Genomic DNA, 11,676 nt, shown 5'->3' on the forward strand with positions numbered 1-11,676 from the left:
GTGAAAGCCAAGCCTTTATTGCTGACTCTTTGGCCCCGTGGACCCTAGCTGTCGACAACTCCAAATAAATAATATCCATATATGTTAAAACCCAAACTCGACTAGAGAGTGAATGTGGAGGTTTCCAACGTGTGGCGACCAGTTTTTTTGCAGCTGTAAGTCCAGCCAACAATGCTCTTCTTTTTTCCAGTGTTAAACCCAACTTTGACAGGTCATTCAAAATGAGTGTGGTAGGCGAACAGGGCAATTTGATCTTAAACAGCTTAGAGAGGTTAAAGGCCACCATCTTCCAAAATTTGGCCACTGGGCTACACTCCCAAAACATATGAAAGTAAGTACCAACTGCATTGGAAGAACAGAAAGTACACATAGGATCATTAATAACCTTCATCAAATGAAGCCTTCTAGGAGTCAAATAAACCCTATGTATATAATTATAATGTATTTGCTGATGATCAGGGTTTCTGGATGTTAAGCCCACACCAATCCACACTTTATCCCAGTCAAATGTAGGTTCCAGATCTGGAACATCTCTCCTCCACATCATGTCTAATGCCAGAGGACTGTAAGCATGCTGCGACAAAAACCAATAGAGTCTTGATACAAAACTTCTCGTGCTCCCCACAGAGTGAAACACTTTACGAAGTGGATGTGGTGTGAGAGGGCCCTGCACAGGAACACCATTGTTTTTTAAAGCCGATCTCAGCTGTAAATAGAAGAAAAAGGAGGTGCGTGGGACATTATACTTCACACATATGTTCTGAAACGTAAATAACCCCTCCTCCCCATAAATATCACCAAGTGTACAAATATTATTTCTTTCCCAATCAGGAAAACGAATAGGATGACCACCAATCAACAGTCTATCATTGTTAAATATCGGAGGTAGCTGTTGTACACTTGACATTGTATATACATTTGTGACCCTCAAAAAAAGTATGCATAGTAACCTCGGGGTTGATAATTAGCCCCTAAGGGTGCTTTAATGTAGATTGTAAATGGACTCCTGCCCGGCCAGAGACTGACAGAAATCACTTCAACACATTGTGATTGCGATACTTACCAGAGCTATTTCATTATTTCCATAATTTAGACATTCTTTACAAAAACAAGAATGTGAATGTATGGTCGATGCTTTGAATTTTCGGCTTCATAACTATTAAAACCAATGATAACATTATTTTATCTATATAGTAGAGACTGCCATGAATTGCTTCAACAGGAAGTAGAACAGTTTCTGGTAGTTTCCAGTATGGATCAGATAGTGACATTGCCATTTAAAATCAGCTCATAGACTTTTGCAGCTCTTTGTTTTAGTTCTCTGGATGGGCAACAATCAGTAAATTCTCATAAATCATGAGCTCCCTGCTAAGTAGCTAAAACAAGCTAACGGTACCTGTTATTAATGAGCCTTAGAGATCTTTAATCGTCTTTAATCGTGCCATATACACGTAAAAACGTCCACAAGTGATTTTAATGACTTTTTAAGAAAAAAAGGCCTGATTGTTTGAATATAAACTAAACAAAGTATAAATCAGCCTCTGCTCTATGCACACTATTTATACTTCCCTGTTTACTTTATCTCTCACCACACTCTCTACTTTCACCACCTCCTCCCTTCACTGCCAGCCTCCCCTCAGCTCTCTGCAGAGCCCGCTACACACCCAGAGGGGTTTCGATGCATCTCAGAGCCTCGACCGTCTGGAGGATTGACTCTTGATGAGCGCTGACTCTGAGGGGTGGAGTGCAACACAGTAAACATTTCAGTCGCCTATAAATCTAGGGCCAGGAAAGGAGACAGCAACGACGCCCAGCCCTGACACAAATACATGTCATGGACTTTATGTTGTTTAAGGAAGGGTTGTCCCCTCTGGTATGGGAACATGGATACTAAGACCAGCCACTGGTGAGGAGTTAATGTACCTGGATCACAAGGCAGGGACACCAGATTTTCCAATTTGGATTATTGTATATAGGCTATATACAAATAGGTTTCCCCAATGCGTTATCAAATATAACATTTATAACATTTATAACAAATATAACATTTTCTCAAAAAATAGACAAAAAAGATATTAAAGCTGGAATGCAGAACTTTTATATATAAATGGACGTCTGCTGCATCCAAGCTCGTGTCAAACGAGTTCACATGATGCTGGTGAATCACCCATACTGAACATTATCTCATGGTCATCCACATAAGATAGGGTGAGTAGGGGCCTGCTCCACCTCCTGGCAGGTTGAGAAGGTTATTATCAGCCCATTTAATGGCGACTTGCTGAAAAAAAGTGTTTACGTTTAGTTAAAAGGCTGCAGTTTTCTTTTGATTACACAACAAAATGACTTAAGATTTGAACATAACAAGTTCCTGGTTAACGCCTCAAAAGATGAAAAAAGTTGAATAATTGCATGTAAATGCTGGAAGTTTTGTTGTTGTGAGGATGACGTGAGTAATGGAATTCACTTAGTTGGGTTGCATCATGGAACGCAGAGGCGTAACTTCATATAACACAGGCACCTTCACACTGCCCTTTCAAGCTGTGATATTTACGCCTCTGTGACGTTTCACCTGCAATCTGAACGTACCACACGCTGACACCATGACTGAACTTCATAACTATTCATGTGCAAGAAGGCTTACAGTTATTTTCACTTTTCTATTAGTATATATATGGAAATAGGTTTCTTTGAATTGTTATAAAATAGAAAATATTCAGAAAAACTGCTAAAAAGAAAATATAGGAAAAGATTTTAAAAATAAAGCACTCAAATCCAAAGAGAGCACTCTTGGGGGCGATGGTGGATAGATTATAATATCTGTCTATGTTTACTCAGAAGATGATTGACTCTGCTCAGTTTTTACTAACAGTATGTCAGAAATGTCTGACAAAAGAGTCTGGGTTTCACAGTGTTAAGCAGAAAAACGTACAGAAAATGATGTGTCTGAGTATGTTCCTCCTGATTATATTCTTTTATCTGATCAAAGTTTTTGCACAATGTTTTATTTTGTTGTTTTGTTTAAATTTGATTTTGTGGTTTATTTGTTTACATTTTGAGATATGTATTATATAGCATATTAGTACAAAACCGTTCACATTTTATTTCCCTATAAACATTATTCATATGCATGAAAATTATTGAGGAAAGATTCCCAATTATCTCTTAACTGTCTTGTTTTTCTCTCATCCCTTTAATGTCCTAAGATTTAATTTAGGGAAGATTCAATCTCTGCTGGTATGAGGTTAACCTGCAGCACTTTTATCAGTTTTACACCATCTCCCAGTAAGCTTTGCTACTGTTGTGTACAGCTGTGGGGAGTGGCCTTCCTACTCTCCTTATTAAGTAACTAAATTAATTCTTGGCCGTCCCACTTTGACCCACGAGGAGAACAAAGAGTGTATGTCATCAGCAGCACAATAGCCTGATACAATCTTCAAATGAAAGAGGTCTGTGTCAGATGCAGCATCTTGTTTCCAGGCTTTAAGCGGATGTGTTGTTATCACCACTAAACAGAGTCAAGTGTGCAACAACAAGCGCACTGGAATGACAACACAATAGTTAAGTGAAAACATACCACACATTAAAATAGACACACAGATGTGGGAAGGCACTGAGGCTCATGTATCGTCTCTTTCCCACAGACACTTCTCTTTTCTCTCTCCAAGGCACCAGAGTGTTGATGGCAAACAGCTGCGAGTGAAGTCATTCTGTTGGGTTGTTCCTTAAAATGCTCCGTTTATTGCAACACATTTGTGTCCTCTGACCCTAAATTGACTTGTGAATGTGTTGTTAGTTGGATCATCTGTTGCCCCTGGTTTTCAAGCGGAAGTTCAGCAATTTGTACATAAAGGTCAGTTTATTCGTCATTGGAAGTAACACTCAGCTCACACTGGGTGGTCTCATGATTATTCTGATAAGCTTGCAAAACCATTCCCTAAAAAGCTGATTAGTAACTTAAACTTAGCATACACATATACATGCAACTGTAACACAGTTTTTGCATGACTTTTACCAAACTGCTGATACTACCACTGATAAATTGTTATACTGCTAAATGCTGCTTAAATATAACCACATTTAAATGGTCTAAATTATGTCCAACAACAAAATTCTACTCAGATTGGGAGGGTCTGTTTTTTTATTAATTTTTTTACATTTTTTATTGACATTTCTTCAGTAAACAAACGTCATTCTATGAAGTATACAACTCTGGAGAGTAATTAGGTAAACAAAATAAAAAATAATATTAATGAAAATAATAATAATAAAAATAAAATTGATGAAGACATTTGTGTATATATATATATATATATATATACATAATTGTGTGTAAATGTAAATTCATAGTCATAGTCATGTCTGTAATAACTGACACACAAAAAACTGAAACTAAAAAAAAATGACAGAGAGGAAGTCACTGCATCTGCCAAAGTAAAAGCCCCACACGTTACCCCAGTAAATCACCTTTTCGGAAGAATATACAGTGTGTTAATAAGTGAGCTTAAGAAGTGCTGTTAGTACACAGTAATGTTTCCTTTGAACAAACAGAGCCAGACGAGCTGTTTACCCTAGTTGCCATTCTTTATGGTATTTTTCATACCAATTTTACCAAAACAGCACGGGTGTGGAATCGATATTTTTTTCTACCTCTGGCAAGAAAGTAAATAAGCATATTTTCCAAATGACTTAACATTGTGGACTCGCTCAAAAATAAATTAAACCTAAAAGCTAGATCTAAAACCTAAACTATAGCACTCCCTTCATGTTTCTAACGGTAGTAATTGTTTTTAGTTTCAACCCATTGTGTAAAAGCCAAGAAGAGAAACACAGAAGAACTGGATATTTACATTTTAACATGAAAACTAGACTAAAAGTCCTCTCACCTCAGTGTCAGGTTGGTGTCTTTCTCCTGAAATTATCCTGTAGATGACCTCTGACCCCAAGTCTGAACATGTTTAACACTTTTAATAGCGCCCTCTAGGGAGCAAGAATGGATGAATGTTAAGAAAAAAAAATAGCAACATTTCAGGTTTCCATCCCCCTCCTGTCTAGTAAAAACATAAATCTCTAATATTTTGCTTTTGACTGTTAAACTGAAAGATGAAGTGCTCCTTTACGTGTTGAGAAAATTCCCCTTCTCCTAAAGCTTAATAAATTATTTCAAAACCCTCTTGGATCAGTTGGAAAATACACACACAAACTGTTTTTCTGAACTTGTGAAGGTTGACTTTTTCCAAGATATCTCATTCTTACAGGATAGTGACGCTATAAATATATGATGAATATCTTTATACTTCTACTCCACTACATTTTAGAGGTATATTTTGTACTTTTTACTCCACACATTTACATTTATCTGTCAACTTTAATGCCTTTTCAGGCCAAGATTTAAGATTTTTAACCACATAACAGTATATTAGGTAGATTAAATGATCCATACAGCAGTAAAATGCTGCTTACATCAACACATCAACAATAATAAACCATATAATAATATTTGGAATATATATATAACAATCTGAGTGGGGCCCCTCTGCACAGCAAGTACTTTTATACTCGTAACCTCTATTTACTACCTCTCCTGTCCTCTCCTCTCTGTCCTGTGTAAACAGATTTTCACGTGACCGTCCATCTCAGCAGAATCAATCATGGCTTCACAGTGTCGCTGAGGAGACAAATTTAATGTTTTTAACAGGATCTAGTTATTCAGTTATTTAATGGTTTATTTATGGCAATGTTTTAAATGAGACATGTAGAATAAAGTGACAGAAATATGGCAAATCTAAGCTTCATTTTGGCTAAGATTTCTAACAGAAACGCTTATAATCTATGATCCGTTCAAGGACTGCTGGAAAGCTTACATTTTGATGATAATGACTGTTTTTACAGGTTCTGTCTAGGATTAACGATGTACTTTTGGTGATCTTTTAAAGGCAGGATGTGGATACTTCTACTACTGTTAAAGGGGAGTGCTGGTATTGCAGTGTCTGTATCAGTGTTGGTATTTATATCCTAACAGTCTCTATACAATGTATCAAACAGGCAGCCGCAGCCTGTCTGCTCTGTATGATTCCCACATTCCTCAGTGGTCCTATAGTTAGCTTGTCTTTTGAGACTCTAGGTTTCCAGTGACAGAGGCTAGATTTACACATAATGGTCATCCTGTTTTTCCCATAGGCTCTTTATGGTGTAATGAAGGCATTTCCATTAAGGGTCCATTTGGCTTCAATTTCATAAACCTGTTGTGTCAGTCAGGCTGACTCACAGAGCTGATGTCTGATGTCTGGGGTTATATCGCCCCCTGGTGGTGATACTCTGAGTGACTCAGAAAGATAGAGGTGTATGTGTTACTAGTAGTGGAGTGGCTAAGTGATATAATCGTTCAGTTTATGATACAAGCGTGAAAATTGGCATGAACACTCTCCATGGGTCACTTAACAAGAAAATTGTCCGAGACATTTGAAATTTTAAGATGGCAGCCATTTTTCGAGATGGTCGACACCTTAGTGAAGCAGTTAAGTGATATAATGGTTTATTTGGTGATACAAGCATACAAATTGGCATGAGCAGGCTCTGTTGGTCACTTGACAATAAGCCACCCACAGTTACTTGAAATTCCAAGATGGCGGCCGTTTTTCAAGATGGCCGACACCTTAGTGGAGCAGTTAAGTGATACAATGGTTTATTGGGTGATACACGCATAAAAACTGGCATGAGCAGTATCTGTGGGTCACTTGACAATAACCCACCCACAGCCACTTGAAATTTCAAGGCGGCAATTTTTTTTTTCAGGATGACTGCCGCCTGCCATGTGAATCTTTAAATTATGAATTTTCTCAAAGAAATGTATTGGGTTCCTCAAGAGAGGTTGTTTGACTGTGCTTTGTCTGACTCCTTGCCCACGACCTGTCCAGTTTGCTAAAACCTGTCAGAAGTTCCCTCCCACCGGCATAGCTCTCCGGGTTCACCGAGGTACACAAGCTCCATGAGGGCTTTTTTAAATACTTTTTTTAATTACTTTTTTAAAAACTAACTGCCATTAAACATGCCAAATAAATACTAAGGGGTGGGGAAACACAGTTGTGGGGGTGGACGGACGCCTTTGTTTTGTGGACTGATGAAACATTTTCCCAGAAGTGTCATGGGGTGTCAGGTTGCTCTTTGGCAAACTTCAGGCATGCAGTGATGTTTCTTTGGAAATCAGCGAATTCCTCCTTGGTGTCCTGCCATGGATGCCACACCGAGGTGTCGTAGACTCCTTTTTAAACCATACATAGTGCTGCATGTTCTTCATGAAAAATGCTCTTTGGCAAACTTCAGGCATGCAGTTATGTTTCTTCCTCCGTAGTGTCCTGCCAAGGACACTACACCTTTTCAATTTTACTTGTGTGGCAGACTCATGACTAGAAATGTTAATCAGTTCCAATGACTCCTTCAAGTCTTTACTTGTTACACTGGAATTCTTTTTTACCTCACTGAGCTTTCTGCGTTGTGCCTTTGGAGTGAACTTGGATGGCGCCCACTTCTAGGAAGAGTAGCCACAGTACTAAATCGTCTCTATTTGTGGACCATTTGTCCAACTGTGGACTGGTGAATACCTAAAGTCTTGAGGTTACTTTGTAACCCGTTACAGTCTGATGCAATAAACAATTCTTGATCGCAGGTCTTCGGAGAGATCTCTTTTTTGCGGGGCATGGTTCACATGGGCAGATGCTTCTTGTGAATTGCAAACTCAAATATTTGAGTGTTTTTTATATGTCAAAGTATCTCTACACCTCACTCAAATCTCATTTTATTATTAGGACTTCAAGTTTGCTAACTCTTGACTCCAATCAGGTCTTAATGGAGTCATTAGCAAAAGGGTTCACTTTTTCTACTAGCATTAAGAGTGTCTCATATATATATTCAATAAAACATGGAATATTATAATTGTTTGCATGGTATGAGGATAAGTATGTTGTTTCCATAATCAGGACTTAAATGCAAATCAGATCACATTTTATGACAAATTAATGCCGAATTAACTTTTCTTGCAACTGTATATTTGGAACAAAACTAGTTATTGGGCCGTCACAAATTCAGACCCTGGTTGCCATGGGGCTGATGGTTTCTAAGCACTACTAAGAACAGAAGTGCTTGCTATCCAATCATTGAAATTACTAAATCTCCAAAATGACTAAGGTTTTTGAAGACAAATCACAGCATGGATTTTTCTATGTTGTTACAAAAGTCTGGGTATATTGATGTAATATTCTGGAGGGGTTTTGATCATTTTTATACATTCTTGATATTAGAGAAATGCCTAATTCAGTAACAAATGTATGTAACAAATGGTATCAACTTGTGGAACATAGTTGAGCATGGACCTCAGACTTCAACTTCAGAAAGAAAAAATGTAATGTTCTTAACCTGGATAAACCTTAATAGGTTTATTAGATTCACAGTGCTAGGCTGCATCTCAAATTAATCTTCAGGTTTACAGTTTTCAGATGATGTACACCACTTTAATGTGGCATTTACTGTTCCTCCAATTGTCTATACAATGGGGCGGGAACTTAAAGCGGTTTTAACTGTAGCACTTGCAAGTACAGTTGCGTGTTAACATAGGCCATGTTACATTGCTACACTTTGATGTGTGGGATACAACTAAGTTCATGCCTTAACCCTACACTTAGTCCGATCTTTCATCCAATGCCATTTTTACCCTGTACGATCTGTACATCACCCGATTAACTAAAACTACTCAGAGAGTTGTCGTCTGTTCTTTGACTAACTTTACAATTGGCTGACATTGAACCCCACTCTGAGTTTGACAGCAGTGATATATCACCAGTGTGCCCTGGTAGTGCAGATACCCACTCTTGTCTAATCTGTCTGTGATCAACAAATCAACACAACTGTATTTTGATGTGTTAAAACTTGTTCTTTAGAATAATCTAAAACCCAATACATTTCTATGAGAAAATTGATCTTTTGAGGATCAAGGGGGCGGCCATCTTGAAAATAGAAATTTCAAGTGGCTGGGAGTGTTTTTTTTGTCAACCCAAGTAACTGTGGGTGGCTTATTGTCAAGTGACCCATGGAGACTGTCCATGCCAATTTTTATGCTTGTATCACCAAATAAACCATTATATCACTTAACTGCTCCACTAAGGTGTCGGCCATCTTGAAAAATGGCCGCCATCTTGGAATTTCAAGTAACTGTGGGTGGGTTATTGTCAAGTGACCAACAGAGAGTGCTTATGCCAATTTATATGCCAGTATCACCAAATAAACCATTATATCACTTAACTGCTCCACTTAGGTGTCGGCCATCTTGAAAAATGGCCGCCTTCTTGGAATTTCAAGTAACTGTGGGTGGGTTAATGTCAAGTGACCAACAGAGACTGCTCATGCCAATTTGTATGCTAGTATCACCAAATAAACCATTATATCACTTAACTGCTCCACTTAGGTGTCGGCCATCTTGAAAAATGGCCGCCATCTTAAAATTTCAAATGTCTCGGACAATTTTCTTGTTAAGTGACCCATGGAGTGTGTTCATGCCAATTTTCACGCTTGTATCATAAACTGAACGATTCTGCCAAAAATGAGCACTTGGCCGCTCCACTATAGCACTAGATACTAAATAAAAAGTGATGATGCAAGTCATATTTGGGCATCTTTAGGCAGGATTTCAGTAATTATTTAATAAAGCTGTGAAAGATAATATGAAGCAGTATGTCCTGCTGCAGGACAGGAGGTATTCACAAGAGGACTGATTATATTATTTTGATACTTATGGCAAAATACAGTGTTATTGTATGCTGGGTATTGCAATATTTTATGATTTATTACATTTGTTCAGCTGCAAATTCTGTACTCAAAGGAAACCTTCTGTTTTATCTAATAGGATAAAGTTTACAGTCTGTTCATCCTACATAAATCAATTTTATTGCAGAAAAATTAGGTTATCAGGCAGAAAGACTGAGCAATACTGTCACAAAAAACTGACATTATTGTTGCATGCACCTGACAAACTGAACTGTTTGTATTACAGTCTAGTTAGTTATGCAGCCTCTTCAGCAACTGAGGAATTTGAAAGTAAATTACTGTTGAATTAAAATACAATAAAATTAAACATCTCAACTGGGCACAGGCTGATGGACTGAAAAGTAGCTGATTTTATTATTCTACTACCAAAAAGTTGAATTTGTATTTGCACTATTAATAACTTCTATCAATACTTGGTGTTGGTGTGTTGATAAACAAAATATCACAATGCTGTATGAGTCCACACACCTAGTACACATACTGCTGAATGACCCACTAAAGTAACATTAACATCAGGATGCATTAGGTGAAAACCTACTTGGCAATAAAAAAATGTCTGATTCTGATTTTTGTGTTTTTTTAAATATCTATATTCTATGTTATATGTACAATTTCATATAGCTGACACTTTTATACAAAGGTATAAAGAAAAACTTTGTATCCTTTGAGAGTTTTACACTTTCAAAATGTCAAAATGTGCAAAAACACGTCAGTGCCAATATTTGATCCCCAAAACACGACTAATACAATAATTATTTGCAGCAAAGGGAGTGCATGGCCAGTAGCTTGTGCTTGAACTCATTCCCTCCATTATTTTTTCATTCACCTCTCAGACACTTTCCACATGTTGCTGCCTCTGTGAGCTGCAGCCAAAGAGCAGAAGTGAAAAGCTGGAACTGGAATAGTGAATGTCACAAAGGAATTATGTCTTCAGATTCCAACAGTAAGTAAGTTGTGTTGGATAAGATAAGATGTTCAAAAATAAGATGTTCAAAGCTCCAAACCATCTATATCTTTCCCTTACCATTAAGGCTGTTTTGGTCCCAAGCTCCCAACATGCCCATTTATGGTTGCACTGAACCATTTAGACCCATAAAACTGTCAAGAAAGCATATAATGCTACTTTAGTGTCTTTATGTTAAGGTGGTGTATTTTTATTACCGTTGCTTTCTTGCAGAAATGAAACACTTTTTTTAAACTTTTCTGCAGCCACACTCCTTTTTGGAAACACGGCAATAAATGAGACCTGTGAAGTTTTACAACAGAATGAGTGATATCTCACAGTTGCTGACTTTAAACTGTTCCTGGTGTGGACTTCCTATCCCCCCAGGTGGCACTGTTCTTCAAGACAAACCTGCTCTGCTTCAAGAGGATCTAACAAACTATTTCTCATACAAACCTTTCAAACAGCTTTAACAGTCACAGCCTGGTCCCATCATCCTTTCATGAGGTCAAATTACCTTTTCTCTTTGCCTTTACACCAGCCACAGGCTCAACATGCACTGCGACAACATGAATCACTGTCTGAAGTTGACGTGCCAGAAAAGTTTTCTCGTCATTTTCTCTTCTAATAAGTCATTTTATTAAACTACTACACCTAAATCTGGCATAGCAGGAAAAGAAAATCAGAAGTAATTGTCATTATTTGGCAATGCCAGACTCTAAATCCTGTCTCCATTACTCAAAAAATTTCCATTACATCCAGGAACGGAGCAGACAAATGTCCTATTACTGCAGGATGGATTATGCTTCTGCCAGTGCAATCTTAAAATAAAGACATTTTCAGGAAGAAGAAATAATTGAAAAAAAAATAACTTAAGATATTTATATAGTTATGTGGGATTGTCGAGAATATAGCATCTT

This window comes from Centropristis striata, chromosome 11 (genome assembly GCF_030273125.1).
Source record: "Centropristis striata isolate RG_2023a ecotype Rhode Island chromosome 11, C.striata_1.0, whole genome shotgun sequence".
NCBI lineage: Eukaryota > Metazoa > Chordata > Actinopteri > Perciformes > Serranidae > Centropristis > Centropristis striata.